The following is a 14,788-nucleotide window of genomic DNA, read 5'->3' as shown; positions in this document are numbered from 1 at the left end:
ATACTGTTTTCCATAGTGGCTGTGCCATTTACATTCCCACCAGCAGTGCACAGGATTTCCTGCTCTCCACATCCTTGCCAGAATTTATCTCTTGTTTTTTTTTTTGTTGTTGTTAATAGCCATTCTAATAGGTGTGAGATGATTTCTCACTGTGGTTTTGATTTGCATTTCCCTAATGATTATATTGAGCCCCTTTTCACGTACCTGTTGGCCATTCATATGTCTTCTTTGGAAAACTATCTGTTCAAGTTCTCTGCCCATTTTTAGTCCATTGTTTTGTTTTGTATTGAGTTGTATGAGCTCCTTATATATTTTGGATATTAACTTATCAGGTAGATGGTTTGCAAATATTTTCTTTTATTCTATAGGTTGTCTTTTCATTCTGTTGATTGTTTTTTGGTTTTTTTTTTTTTTTTTTTTTTTTTTTTTGCGGTACGCAGGCCTCTCACTGTTGCGGCCTTTCCTGTTGCGGAGCACACAGGCTCTGAACGCACAGGCTCAGCGGCCATGGCTCACGGGCACAGCCGCTCCGCGGCATGTGGGATGTGGGATCTTCCCGGACCGGGGCACGAACCCGTGTCCCCTGAATCGGCAGGCGGACTCTCAACCACTGAGCCACCAGGGAAGCCCCTGTTGATTGTTTTATTTGTTGGGCAGAAGCTTTTAATTTGACATAGTCTCATTTGTTGTTTTTTTGCTTTTGTTGTCTGTGCTTTTGGTTTATATTTTAAAAAATCATTGCCAAGACCAGTGTTAAAGAGTTTTTCCCTATGTTTTCTTCTATAAGTTTTGCGGTTTCAGAGCTTACATTTAAGTCCTTAATCCACTTCCAGTTAATTTTTGTGTATGGTGTGAGATGGTGCTCTAGTTTCATTCTTTTGCATGTGGGTATCCAGTTTTCCTAACATGATTTATTGAAGACACTACCCTTTTCCATTAAGTATTCTTGGCTTCCTTGTCGGATATTAGTTGGTCATACATGTGTGGGTTTATTTCTGGACTCTCAATTCTGTTCTATTTGTCCATGTGTCTGTTTTATGCCAGTACCATGCTGTTTTGATGACTATAGCTTTATAATATAGTTTGAAATCAGGAAGTGTGATGCCTCCAGGTTTGTTATTTCTCAAGATTGCTTTAGCTATTTGGGTCTTTTGTGGTTTCATACAAATTTTAGAATCATTTTCTCTGTTTCTGTGAAAATTGCCATTGGGATTATGATAGGGATTGCACTGACTCTGTAGATGGCTTTGAGTGTTGTGCACATTTTAACAATATTAAATCCTCCTGTTCAAGAACATGGGCTATCTCTCCATTTATTTGTGTCTCCTTCAGTTTCTTTCATCAATGTCTTATAGTTTTCACTGTATAGATGTTTTACTTGCTTAGTTAAATTTACTCATAAGTATTTTATTTTTTAAGCTATTATAAATGAGATTGCTTTCTTTTTTGCTTATTTCAGGTAGTTTGTTATTAGTATATAGAAAGGCAACTGATTTTTGTATATTGATTTTTTATCCTGAAACTTTACTGAATTTATTAGTTCTCATAGTTTTTTTTGTTTTTTGGGTTTTTTTTAAATTTCTTTTCCTTGACTAATTGCTCTGGCCAGGACTTCCAGTACTATGTTGAAAGGAATAGTGATAGTGGTCACCCTTATCTTGATCCTGATCTTAGAGGGGGAGTTTTCAACCTTTCACTCTTGAGTATGATATTAGCCATGGGTTTGTCACATATGGCCTTTATTATGTTGAGGGATGAACTTTCATTTCTTAAAGAAAGAAATCTCATTCAATAATACTGAATATTCCTGTTGAGATCCTGATGCATCCTTGACCATTTGAACCTTCTTGTTAGATATTTTTATGCTCTTTATGCAGGTCAGGACATGATGAAACACTGGGTAATGTTAAATCCCAGATAAAAATAAATTGCCTACATTTATTTAAATCACAATCAAGTATCTAAAATTTTCCTGGAGAAAAAACCACTTCTTATGATTGGTAATAAAAATTTTACATATTTCTGTTATCTATAAAAGGGAGAAAAATGTTTTATATATAGATAAGTAAATAATTAATTGGAAACTCCTAAGGGTGTAAGGGTATTTGTCAAAAAAAGATGGAATTTTTATAGAACACAAAAAGCATGTATTTTAGCCAACATCAAGCAACGAATGTTAGTGATAGAAAAGGAGAGTGATGAATAGGCAGAGAAGTTTGAATAGCTAACCAAACTCAGGATACTGTATTGATTTTTGGTCTGAAGGTATAGGCATTCTGACTTTGACCCTCTCAGATAGGCATGTGTGAGGGACCCCCATTTAGATATAATGCAATAGATTAAAACCTATAATAATGTGTTAAATGTTAAATACATTAAATGTCTTTTCCTGGGAATATCATTTTAATTTTGAATGTTTCTATCTAGCTCAGAAGAAATATTATGCACATTTAACATTAAAAAACACAATTATAAAGTAAACAGACAGGTGTTCCGTAAAGCACAAATTATTTTTCCTTCATATTTTGATATAGCAAACCTCCCATTTTCCAATTTAAATAGAATCTATTATTTAAAAATATAGTTCAGTCTCGTCCAGTTTTCCCAGTATGTCATATATGTTATTTTCATAATCATCTTTATAAAATCTTTATTATGTATCAGATGAAAAATGTTCTTTTCATTCATAACACATTAAGCCATGTGGCAAAGTAACAACAATATTTTAAATTTGAAAAATCATGTATACTTTGAATTATATTCTATAACCAAATTGTAGTTTACATATTAAATCACTTGAAAATTTACAAAGTGCTTTATACTATTGTCTCATTGAAGATTGATAGAAAACTATTATAGTGAGCCACAGTAGAATGTCTTGATATTCACAGAGTCTGTTATTCTTCTATTTATAGCTTCGCTGAAACCCCATTTCTCATATCCAGGTAACTTACCACAGCATATTGTAGCAATGTAGACTTGCTGAAATAGTCCATGTACATCTTGGGAGGATATACACATCTAACAGGTAGTGAAAATAAGTACCAGTAGATGTTAAATGTGTGTGGCTATTGACATTAAATATACTTAGTGATTTATTTCGTTAATCAGTAGCTCTGTTCATGATGATTTGTGTTTGTTAAATTAAAACATCCTTCAAAATTTTGGAGTTAGATCGACGTCATAACTAAAGCAGTGGAATGACGAGTCAGAGTGGAGATTAGATACCACACAACATCATATGGTTAAGCAAGAAAGTAGAGGTTCCAACAGCAAAGATTAGGGGCACACCCAGAGGTCCCCATGGGTGAGGCAGGCATTAGGAGCAGTTGGCAGAGAGATAGGAGTAGAAATACCAATAGGAAGTGTAAGGTAAAGTTGAAACTCTATTCCCACAGGTAATTCAGACTCTGGAAAATCAGGTAAGACGTGAGTCAGCTTTAAATTTACTAGTTTAAGTCACATTATATACTAAAAGGGTTACCCTCAAAATACAAAATGGGATTAACCTAGAATAGATTGCTAAATGTGCCTGGCTCTGAAGTGTAGAGAAATGCAGGTATTAGAAATAATCAGATAATGCACTCAAGCAGCTCTTTTCCTGGAGCCTACCCAACAGGGATACTTCCTTCTTCTCAAGAAGGTTTTGTGTCATATAAGAAGGTTGAAAAAGATCCTTGGAAAATAAGTGTATAAAACCACACTCATTTCATAATACTTAATACCTTTAATATAATGAGCATTAATATATGTCCATTCATTCATTCATTCATCATTCATTATTCCTCAAAGTGAATTTATACACTGTGTCAGACACTCTTTTCTGCTCTGGAGAAACTGCAGTGAAAAAAAAAATCTTTTTCTCTTGTGGAATGTATGTTTCAGTAAGACATCATAAAAACTATAGATACATAAGTAAATAGAGAGTCGTAGAATACATGCTATGAAAAAAATCAAGAAGACTAAGGGGTAAATAGTGAAGAGAGTGATGTCGGTGGAGTGTTTGTGCTATTTCTTAATGTTTTGCATAGGACAGTCGGGGGGGTGTGTCAGAGAAGGCCATATTTGAGCTGAGTTTTGAATTAAGGAAAGGAGCAAGATTTGTATACACAGTGAGAAGAAGGGATAATAAACACAGGGGCCCTGGACTGAGAACATTTGCCAGTGTTTGAGGAAATAGCAGAGGTCTGTCTGGCTGAATCAGTGCAGTGAGCAGATGACTGATATGACACAAAATCACACAGGTTGCGGTCAGATCATGGAGACCTTGTAAATTATGAGGGAACCTTTGAATTATATGTTATGTGAAGTAGGAAGCCATTGTAAGTTTTAGTGAAAGTACTGCATGACTTGACTTACATTTTATTTGGATCATTCTGGCTGATAGGTGGAAATAAACCATAGGAGAGTAAGAAGGAAGCAAGAAGAGCAGTTCAGAAGCTATCAGTGTGTTAAATAAATGCTATTGTACTCAAGCACCAGATAATTCGCACATGTAGCTGTGGTTTCCGGAAAGAAAAAATATATTCACTAACCTATTGTGTTCCCGGATGATATCACATGAATCATGTTTAAAAATATGAATGATTTAATTTATGCAGTACCACTAAGAGCTGTATGTATTTCAAGCTCCACTTTACTAGTGGAAAATGGAGTCTGAGAGAAGTTCCTAAAATTCATGATCGAATTAGAGTTGCTACAGAGAAAGGTAGTGGTTAAAACATGCATAAGCTTGGAGTCATACAGACAGGTTCAAGGCCTGCATCTGACACATACCAGCAGGGTCAAGTCACATTAAGTCTCTATGCTTTCTGTTTCCTTTATGTTTTCCGGAAGGTGGACTTAAATAAAATATTTACTCCAGTGGGTGCATGTTAAGGTTAAATGAGATGATTTATATAAAATGCTTATTACCTTGTGTGGAATATAGTAAGTGCTCAAATTTAGCTATTATCATTATTTTTAATCTCAAAAGTCATCTTTAACATTAAATTCAAAGTTTTCAGCAGTCTGACAGCTGGTTCAAGATAAAGCTACACCATCAAATCATATGTCTGTCTTAGAGCCATTGGAGTCTAGCCTTGCCTTGACACAGGGACATCTCCCTTTTTAAGTGGTCTGTATGTTTTCTTCTAGACCCCTGGATCCCTCCTTATATACTGGCATCATCCAGATTCTTTGCAGTAGAAAATTTGTTCCTTCTGGATCCCAAAATCCTCTGCTTTAAAAACTAAGGATTAAATAGGACTCATTACATAAATGTAAAAAATTATGGTTTACAATCTCTCTGGAAAGGTCAACACTACCGCTATAGTCGAATAAAATTTTAAGCGTGTTCTTACATCCAGAGCATCATTCTGTAGACAGGATACCCACAGCAAAGCAGTATACATAAAGGACCTATACATTCTCTTATCTTTGGATTTAGCAAGACATGCACTGTAATCTAATTAGAAAGTAAAATAGGCTTAATTACTTAGCTCAGATCAAAGAATATAAACAGCAAAGAATCTAATTAAAATTAATAATATAATGGGTAACTTTAATGCCTAATCTAGGGCATTTCATCTTAATTTAACCTCAGCTCTCAAATTCATAAGAAGGTCCCATCATTGTCACTGATTGTTACGAAGTCTGATAAACCTGTGGCAAATCCTTCCTGTGTATTTGTTGCCCAATTCTAAGTAATAGCTTTAACTCTGTTCTACAAAGAGAGGTCAGAAGGTTCACTCTGCTACATGTTTATATTGAATTTCTTTAGCTTGCCATCTCTTATTTTATCCTGATTAATATTCTTCAGATGTTACTGAGTAGTGCAAATGATCTATGAAATGTACACAGCCACAGGCCATATTTATATTGAGTGGGAGCAGTGCCTAAGTTAATCAGGAACTCTCATAGATGCCTCTAAATCTCACTTAAGGTACATTTACAAAGTACTATTTATTTTAATGTTTGTACAAAATTGATCCCCCAGTACAGTCCAAGATATATATTAACATTATTTTGTTGACGATATGTAAAGAAAAAAATCTAGTTAATTTATGGATATACAATCTCCACAGTTAACTTCCATGCGTGAGTGTGTGTGCATGTGTACACATATACATCATAGGAATTACACATACAGACCAAAGTGGACCAACCTTTTACCTTGATTAGGTGAGGCAAGCCTGAGTCAATCCTTTAACTTTCAGGCAAAATGACATATTTCCATCAACTATTATCATTGCCTTAAACATCTTTCCAGAAAGATAAATCAAAACATTTTACCATTAAACATATATATTGATTATGAGGCTCATCCTTATTTAAACAAAGCTTTTAAAGGTAATTTGATGCCTAAACACCAGCAATTGGGTCTGCAATCAAAATACATAAGAGCTCAATAGGATTATGTAGCCCCTTAAAATGTCAAGCGCAGCTTTGGGAGAATAAGCATAATCAGATATAGTCATCCAGGTAGGAACAAAGTTACAGTTAACAGACGAAGAGCCACAGTGATGGCTTAGATGAGAGCCAAAGAGGGGAAGAAGCTTTGAAAGGAAAATGGGGTTTAGGAAAAGGTTGCAAGTATGGATCAGCTGGGGATATTCTCTTACAACCCTCTTTTGGAAGTTCTGCAATTATGTTCTGATGGGCTTCCCTTCATGCATTTTATAAAGCCAAATGTATTAAAACTTAGTCTCTCAGTGTACAGAAGTCTGACTAAAGAGACCAGATTTCCAACACATGCCAGAGAAGAGAAAATAAATCATTATATTGGTGAATTATTTTGCATAAAAATATTTTCTCCAGAAGTCTGATTAAGCTCCATTAAGAAAACTAAACTTGCTTGAACTGATTGGCTAATACATCAAAGTGATTGAAATGTGTGGCTATACACAGCAGGGTAATAGTATTGTAGAGAAAATTCATGTAGTCAATATCCTTCTGGTAGTGGTGCTTAACATTAAGCACTCCCTGATTGTTCTACCTGGTATATACATCTCCCCGAGAGTGTACATAATCAAACACTCCCACTCGTAGAGCGTTGAGCCACAATATTATCTTGCCCTTGGGAATGTTACTCTTGATGCTAAAGCAATTGGTTTCTGTGTTACCATAGTGGCTCTGTGTCCATACAGCAGGAGACATTTTTGGTACCTGTTGAATTCGGCACTTTCTTGCCTACTGCATATTAAATGAAACAAACTAAAGAAAAATATTTATTTAATTGAGTTATAGATGAACATCTTAATTGTGAAAGTTCCTTGATTTTGAGATGGAAGGAAGAGAGAGAGAGAATTGAACACATTGGACAGATTGAACAGGATGATCTGATTAAATTCCTCACACACCAAAAAAGAAAAAAAAAGAAATATAAGACTGATGATCGCTAAAGAAAATTCTGTACTTCTATAGAATTAAATGTTGTTGGGAGAATTCAAAGGTAGGAAAATGTCATTGTTGTCTTGAAACATTTACCACAGAGATGAATTAGTGTGCAGTGTAGAGTACATAAAATGCAAATGTATTATCAGGGAGATGGACATTTATTATGTTATTTTTATGGAATATATTGTGACATCTCTATTTTGGAAAAAAATGCATTTGGCTGCATGTGGTTAATTATGAAGAATGGAGAAAAATAACTGAATAATCCCAAGGCACAAAACACATAATCTTGTTTTGATTGGCTTATCATGACTGAATGTCAAGAGCACTTTAGATTAATCAAATAAGTTGTAACCTTCAGCTTCCTTAATACCTCAACTTGGCCTTTGTGTCATCTTTGATAATATATTTGAGTAATTGGAAACATTTTTGTCATTCATATTTTACCACATAAAATAATTGTAGACGTCAGCTATTTTATATATCTTACATAGATACTAGATACCCAGAACATCAAAACATGTTACTAGAAAAGATTATTCATCGGGTTTCTAGGAACAGTGGTTCTTCATATTTGCTTTGCATGCTAGCTATGTTGTAGAGTGCCATGGAATCATGAACCTAATTCAAATCAAACCAGTTTTTGAAAACTGATTATATTCAAGGCTTTATACCAGTTATTTCAGGGAAATGAAAAAAGAAGGCACAACAGTTTCTACTCTCAGAAAGCTTAGGATATAACCTGTTAAATTAATACATGAGATTTCCTGAAGAAAGGGAAAGACAGGACTTCTTTCTGTCTCACAAATAGGGCTAGCTCAAGTAAGTCTCCATGGAGAGACACCACTTAACTGAGCTGACGTTGATTGTTAGGAGTTTGACAAACAAAGGAAGAGGAAAAGCATACCAAATATAGGAGTTTTTAAAAAGACAATGGGATAGAAAAATGAAGAGTGTTCTTGAGAAACTGTCACTCTTCGAGGTTAGTTGGAGCCTAGCTGGGGAGGGAGGAATAGTTGAGCAGCAAGAACGGGGAGCAGATCAGGGAAGATCTTGATTGCCATGCTGAAGAGATTGGACTCTATGCTGCAGACCTCAGTGGTTCATTAAACGGCACCGTGACTACCAGTAGGGTTCTGGAGGCAGACAGTGGTTTTTCAAATCCCCAACCCTAACAAGTACCTACTTAGGTAGGTATCAAGTATCTAGGTAGTCTTAAACAAGATATATAACCTTCCTGGGGCCGTTTATCCATCTCAAAAGTTGAGATGATAATGGTACCAATGTGTTATTTTGAAATTCATTGTAATTAAATCTGCTAAATAGCTTAGAACACTACCCGACACATAGTGAATGTTATATACAATAATGCTAGCCATCATTAGCCTTGAACCAGAAAGTGATGCACAAGACACATTTGGCAAGGTGAAGTATGGGAAATGTTACAGATATAATTCTTATTGGATTACTCTTCTGGAAGATTCACTGTGCTACTAATAATCACTTCCAGCATGCCAACTCTGCTAGGTCACTCGTGGTCACTAGCATGGATTACTCCTGCTGAGAACACTGATTTAAAGACTTAGGTATGCATTTTAAAAGTTATAATTTCTAATTCTTAATAAGAAATGTTTATTTCCAGACAAATATTCAAGGAGTTTGTGGATAAAACCGGAAACAAATACCACAGTCACTGAGAGTTTAAAAACAAACAAAACTTAAAATGACTTTTTTAACCATTTCAAATAGAGGTAATTATATTTTTGTTTTTATACCTCTCCAAATTTTATTTTGTTTGAAAAACGATTTTCTCTTTTCCTAAAGAAATACTATTTTATTCTCCCTCTGTTCAGGTTTTCTTTGGTTCTCACTTTGCTAGGAATTCATCTAGCTGTAAGGTGACTCATACTTTTTATTTAAAATGCTCAGCACATCCTGATTCTTTTTTTATTCTACATTAATAAGATATGCTGAAGAAGGAAAGAGTAAATATTAAGCATATAAGACAATTTTGAAAAATTGTAAAATGCAATAAGTTTTAATTATAGCCTGAAAACCTACTTAAGTCAAAGAAAATAAAATGCCACTTTAAAAAACATGATAGTTGAAGCAATGGGAATAGTTAAGAATGCTGGGAAGAGCACACCAAGTAAGAATATAATAGAATATAATAGAATCGAGTTATGGCTAAAATGCTGGGAAACCCCAAAGTTTCAGAGTTGAAATAAAAATAACACTTTTATTGAGCACTTACTATGTGCCAGGTACTGTAATAAATGCTCTACATGAATTATGTTACTTAATCCTAACAATCACACCATGGGATTTTTACCACTGTTTTCCCAATTTTACAGGTGAGTAAAATGAGGTATAGTAATTTGTACTCTTTCATAGCCAGAAAGTGATTGAGTGATGATTAGAACCAAGGAAGGCTAATTTGGAAAACATAGTTTACTAAACTATTACACTGAAGAAAATTAGTTAATAAAGAAAAATGAGAAGGAATCAGAATATTTGCTCTTATTACCTGTTGCTGTGTAGCAAACTACTCCAAAACTTAGAATAATAAAACAATGACAACATTTATTTTGCTCATAAATTGAGAATTTGGACAGAGTTCAGCAAGGACAGCTTGTCTTTGTTTCACTCATCAACTAGAGCAACGTGAAATCTAGAGGCTGGAACCATCTGTAGGCTTGCTGACTCATACCGGGTGGTTGACAATGACTAATGGCTGGAACCTTAGCTTGGGCTTTTGGCTGGAATGCCTAAATGTGGTTTCTTCACGTGGACTTGGCTTCCTTACAACATAATGGCTGGATGCAAGGGTGATCATCTCAAGAGAGAGAGCCAGATGGAAATTGTATTACATTTTATGAATTAACCTTGGAAGTGAAGTAGCATCACTTTTGCTACATTCTGCATATTAGGGTAGCCAAACAGCTTACCTCATTTCAAGTAAAGAAGAAATAGACTTACCTGCTTGGTGTGGTAGTGACAAGGTTCTAGAAGAGCATGGACTGGAATTATGGCTGAGGCAATGTTTGGAAATAGCAATCTGCCGTAATGTTAGAGATGAATGAAGAGAGTGAGGCACTAAAGTTTCCAAAAGAAGAGGAAGTTGTGTTCGATATTAGGAGGAGCTAGTGTTTGATAATAATAGAAATCAGTGGTGATAACTGATGGATGATAGTGACAAAGTCAGTTTTCCAAATATATGGAAGCCAGGTCACAGTGACTTACAAAGTGAATGGGAAAGAAGAATATGACCAATGGAATCATGCATACTCTGGCTCCCATCAGTTTCTCTGGCCTTATCTCATATTCCACAGCTGGCTGTGCTCCAGGCACAATGGCTTTTCACCAAGTTGTTGTGTTGGTTTGCTCCCTCCATCCACACAATCTTTGCACATAGTGTTTCAACTGCTTGGGAGGCAATCTCCGCCTTTGTACACCTGGTGTAATACTACTCCTTATACTGATTTCACTCATTCACTTTATCAAAGACTTGTCCCTTTGCCATACCAAGCCAAGTGTTTCATATTACTCTTTCCTTCAAAATAGTTATCTTCAAACAATATCTTTGTAAATATTTATTTTTTTCTGCCATTATTTGATTAATATTTGTCTCCTTTACAAGATCTATGAGTCAAGGAATATATCTGTTTTTGCTCATCCCAAGAACCAAGTAGAATGCATGAATCTTATTGTGCTCTCTTCAAAGAGTTATTTTATTTATTTATTTTTTTGCGGTACGCGGGCCTCTCACTGTTGTGGCCTCTCCCGTTGCGGAGCACAGGCTCCAGACGCGCAGGCTCAGCAGCCATGGCTCACGGGCCTAGCCGCTCCGCGGCATGTGGGATCTTCCTGGACCAGGGCACGAACCCGTGTCCCCTGCATCGGCAGGCAGACTCTCAACCACTGCGCCACCAGGGAAGTCCCTTCAAAGAGTTATTAAATGTGTTTATGAAACATTTTTTGAAAGCGTCCATATGAAAGGAAAGAAATTGGTAGTATTGAGAGGAAAATATAGGATCAAGGAAATTCACTAGAAAAATGATAAAATTATTTTAAACCATCCTGAGAAAGAATTAATTTAGTCATATCATTAGTATGAGGATAAGCCAACATTTGTAAAAATACACCCAAAAGGTATATTGGCTCGAACAAAAAGAAGGTTATTTCTTGTTCAGTTACAATAAAAGGCAAATTCCAGACAGGCAGGAGGGGGTTCTGTCCCCTGCAGTTATTCAGCAACCTGTGATGATGTCTTTGTATTGTCTGTGACACATAATTTTCATGATCACTCTGTTTGTTATCTCCATATGACTCAGTCCAAAAGAGGAAAGAGTGTGAGGACTGCATGATTTGAGTTTTTCCTAAACCAGGTTTAAGAATGGCAGCCATCATTTACCCTCACAGTGAGCTAGAATCCTGTCAAATTACTGTAACTGACCACAAGAGCCTGAGAAATGGGGGCTAGTAATGTGCTCAGGAAGAAGGGAAAACCAGTCATGGAGATGAGCCACTGCATCTGCTACAACGTCATACAGCAATATCTTGAATTATTATGGCTTAGAAGTCTATCAGGATACCTTTCGAGAAAGCTGAAGAAGTTTGCTGATACATAATTACTAAAGGAAATGTTATTAATCATTTTTATAAGTTGTATGATAAAGCAGAATAGAAATATATCTAAAGCTGAAATTTTGGGTTGGATGGTAGGAAACAATTATTTAGATGATTACTGAAGTATTTAGAAAAAAGTATCCTCTTTTGCAATAACCCACACAAAGGCCAGAATGTCTTCTCTGAAAGCCTAACGTGACTTCTTGCCTGATTATTCAGAAATTCCATGTACTACTCATCAATTATGTAAGAAAAAAGAAAAAGGATGTGCAAATGATCATTTAATGATGCAGCTTCAAAGGGGGCTACAGGGAACGGGAAAACTAAAATCATTAGACTCCCAAGATCATAATTATAGACCTGATTTTTGAGCAGGGAATTTCCAGACTTGGAAAAGATTTTTAAAAATCTGAGTATGAAAGAAACTGAATAAGAAAGCAAAAATATCACTCATTTCTTTTTTTTCACCTCAAATATCCTTTTATACAATTAAATCTTAAACATTATTAAAGTATATAAAATGTTCTATTAAATATGACTACTTTATATATCTATAGGGTGTGACTATCTTATACAAGAAATTGCATTTTAAAATCCTTACAGAAGCATTGTAAACTATTTCTGCCAGTTCCTTTCCCCTTTATGTTCAGGGACCAATTATTTCTCAAAAGTGGACTGAGCACTTGCAGTAGACATGGTTCAGTTAAACTTGGTGTGAGGAAACTGTATCAGTCAGGGTTCTATGAAAAAGCAGGTGACACACATAAAAGGAGTAAGGAGAATTTAATGATGATACTATTTACTAAAGTGTAGGTGGGACTAAAGAAGCCGAGAAAGGGCTAGCAAAGGTGAGGAGGGGAAAGGAGACAGAGTGGTTTTCATGACCCAGTCAGAGCTGTTGTTGTAAGAAAGGGGCTTCCCTACTAGAGGAATGCAGCCTCCGTCTACCCTCTGCCTTGCAAGGATTGGGGCACAGATAACTTAACCTCTCTCTACTATCCCACACTGGTTTCCTGCCAGTATAACCTTCCATTGGCCAAACCAAACTAAAAGCCAGAGAGCCAGGTAGCCTGATGATGAAATCCATAGAATTCAGTTTTCTGGGGCAATGCATAATGTGAGGAATAGTGGAAAATATACCTAAGAAGACAAACAGAATATTCAGAACTTTTGTGAGAGAGAGGTTAATAGTGTATGTAATAAAGCAAACGCATTTTCATCTTCCTGAAATCTACATTTTGTTCAATGAGAAGTATGAGATATTTGTTTTCTTTAAACAGAAATTTGAAAATTTCAAAGAGGAAGGATTGAATCTTCATAAGATCTCCTTATCAAAAATAAATAAGGGTTTTTGGAGTGTGTTGTTTGAGCAATTGCCTGATCACGATGTGGTAGAACAGCATAGGAGAGGCCAAGTCCAAGAGCCTTGATGAAACATGAGTCTCTCTGTACTCCATGTTCACTGAGGGGAAGAGGGAAGAAGAAGAGTCAGAATGAGGACCTGGAAGAGAAAGAATGTTCAAGTCTGGCAGAGAGTATTGGCAGAATAATGGTCAAGGTACCCAGACTGATGATCAGCGTCTAGAATTTCTAACCCTGCAGCATTGTCACTTGAAGCTTGATTAGCATCAGTCTGGTTGGGAATGGCCATAACTCAGGATTATATACATGCACATGTTCAGAGGAGAAAATTGTTGGTGGATCAAGCAAAGAAGATGAGAGATCTTGGCAGGCAGGCAGAGCTCAAAAGAATCTGGCAAAGGGCAGTGATGAAGGAAGCCCATGACACTGTTGATTGAGCATTAGAGAGGTCCATCATGGTAGCTTGATTAATATCATGCAGATGGTAGATGGATGAGTAGAAAGTCAATTCCAGATCTTTTGGTCTCAAATAAAAATTCTTTCCATTGTAGCATTTAGCCTACAGCAAAGAAGAAATAAAAATATCATCAGTTAAAATGAACCATTCTTTAACAAGTCTGGAAGTTTTTCCTAGCAACTGAATCTTTCTATTTCAACCAAAGCAACAAGATATTTGTAATGTACAGTTGTAGAGATAATGTTACAGTTATAGTAGATCACAACACATCTCCTTGCAAAGTTAAACACTTTGGTGATAGACTCAGACATTTGGTCTTTGAGATGTCTAATGACTATACTACCCAAGGCAATCTACAGATTCAATGTAATCCATATCAAGTTACCAATGGCATTTTTCACAGAATTAGGACAGAAAATTTTGCAATGTGTATGGAAACACAAAAGACCCTGAGTAGCCAAAGCAATCTTGAGAAAGAAAAATGGAGCTGGAGGAATCAGGCTCCCTGTCTTCAGACTATATTACAAAGCTACAGTAATCAAGACAGTATGGTGCTGGCACAAAAACAGAAATATAGATCAATGGAACAGGATAGAAAGTCCAGAGATAAACCCACACACCTATGGTCACCTAATCTGTGACAAAGGAGGCAAGAAATAACAATGGAGCAAAGGCAGTCTCTTCAATAAGTAGTGCTGGGAAAACTGGATAGCTATATGTAAAAGAATAAAATTAGAATGCTCCCTAGCACCATACACAAAAATAAACTCAAAATGGGTTAAAGACCTAAATGTAAGGCCAGACACTATAAAACTCTTAGAGGAAAACATGGGCAGAACACTCTCTGACATAAATAGCAGCAAGATCTTTTTTGACCCACCTCCTAGAGTAAAGAAAATAAAAACAAACACACAAAAAATCAAATGGGACCTAATTAAACTTAAACACTTTGGCATAGCAAAG

General features: G+C 35.9%; 1 long non-coding RNA gene across 1 annotated transcript in view; it reads left to right on the top strand.

Annotated features, from left to right (window-relative positions):
• The window catches only part of LOC137227839 (uncharacterized), a 406,963-nt gene that overhangs the window by 29,328 nt on the left and 362,847 nt on the right, over positions 1-14,788 (top strand). The gene's annotated exons all lie outside the window — the stretch shown is intronic.

The sequence above is a fragment of the Pseudorca crassidens genome, chromosome 7, assembly GCF_039906515.1.
Source record: "Pseudorca crassidens isolate mPseCra1 chromosome 7, mPseCra1.hap1, whole genome shotgun sequence".
In the NCBI taxonomy this organism is placed as follows: Eukaryota; Metazoa; Chordata; class Mammalia; order Artiodactyla; family Delphinidae; genus Pseudorca; species Pseudorca crassidens.
This window is presented reverse-complemented; position numbering and strand designations above follow the sequence as displayed.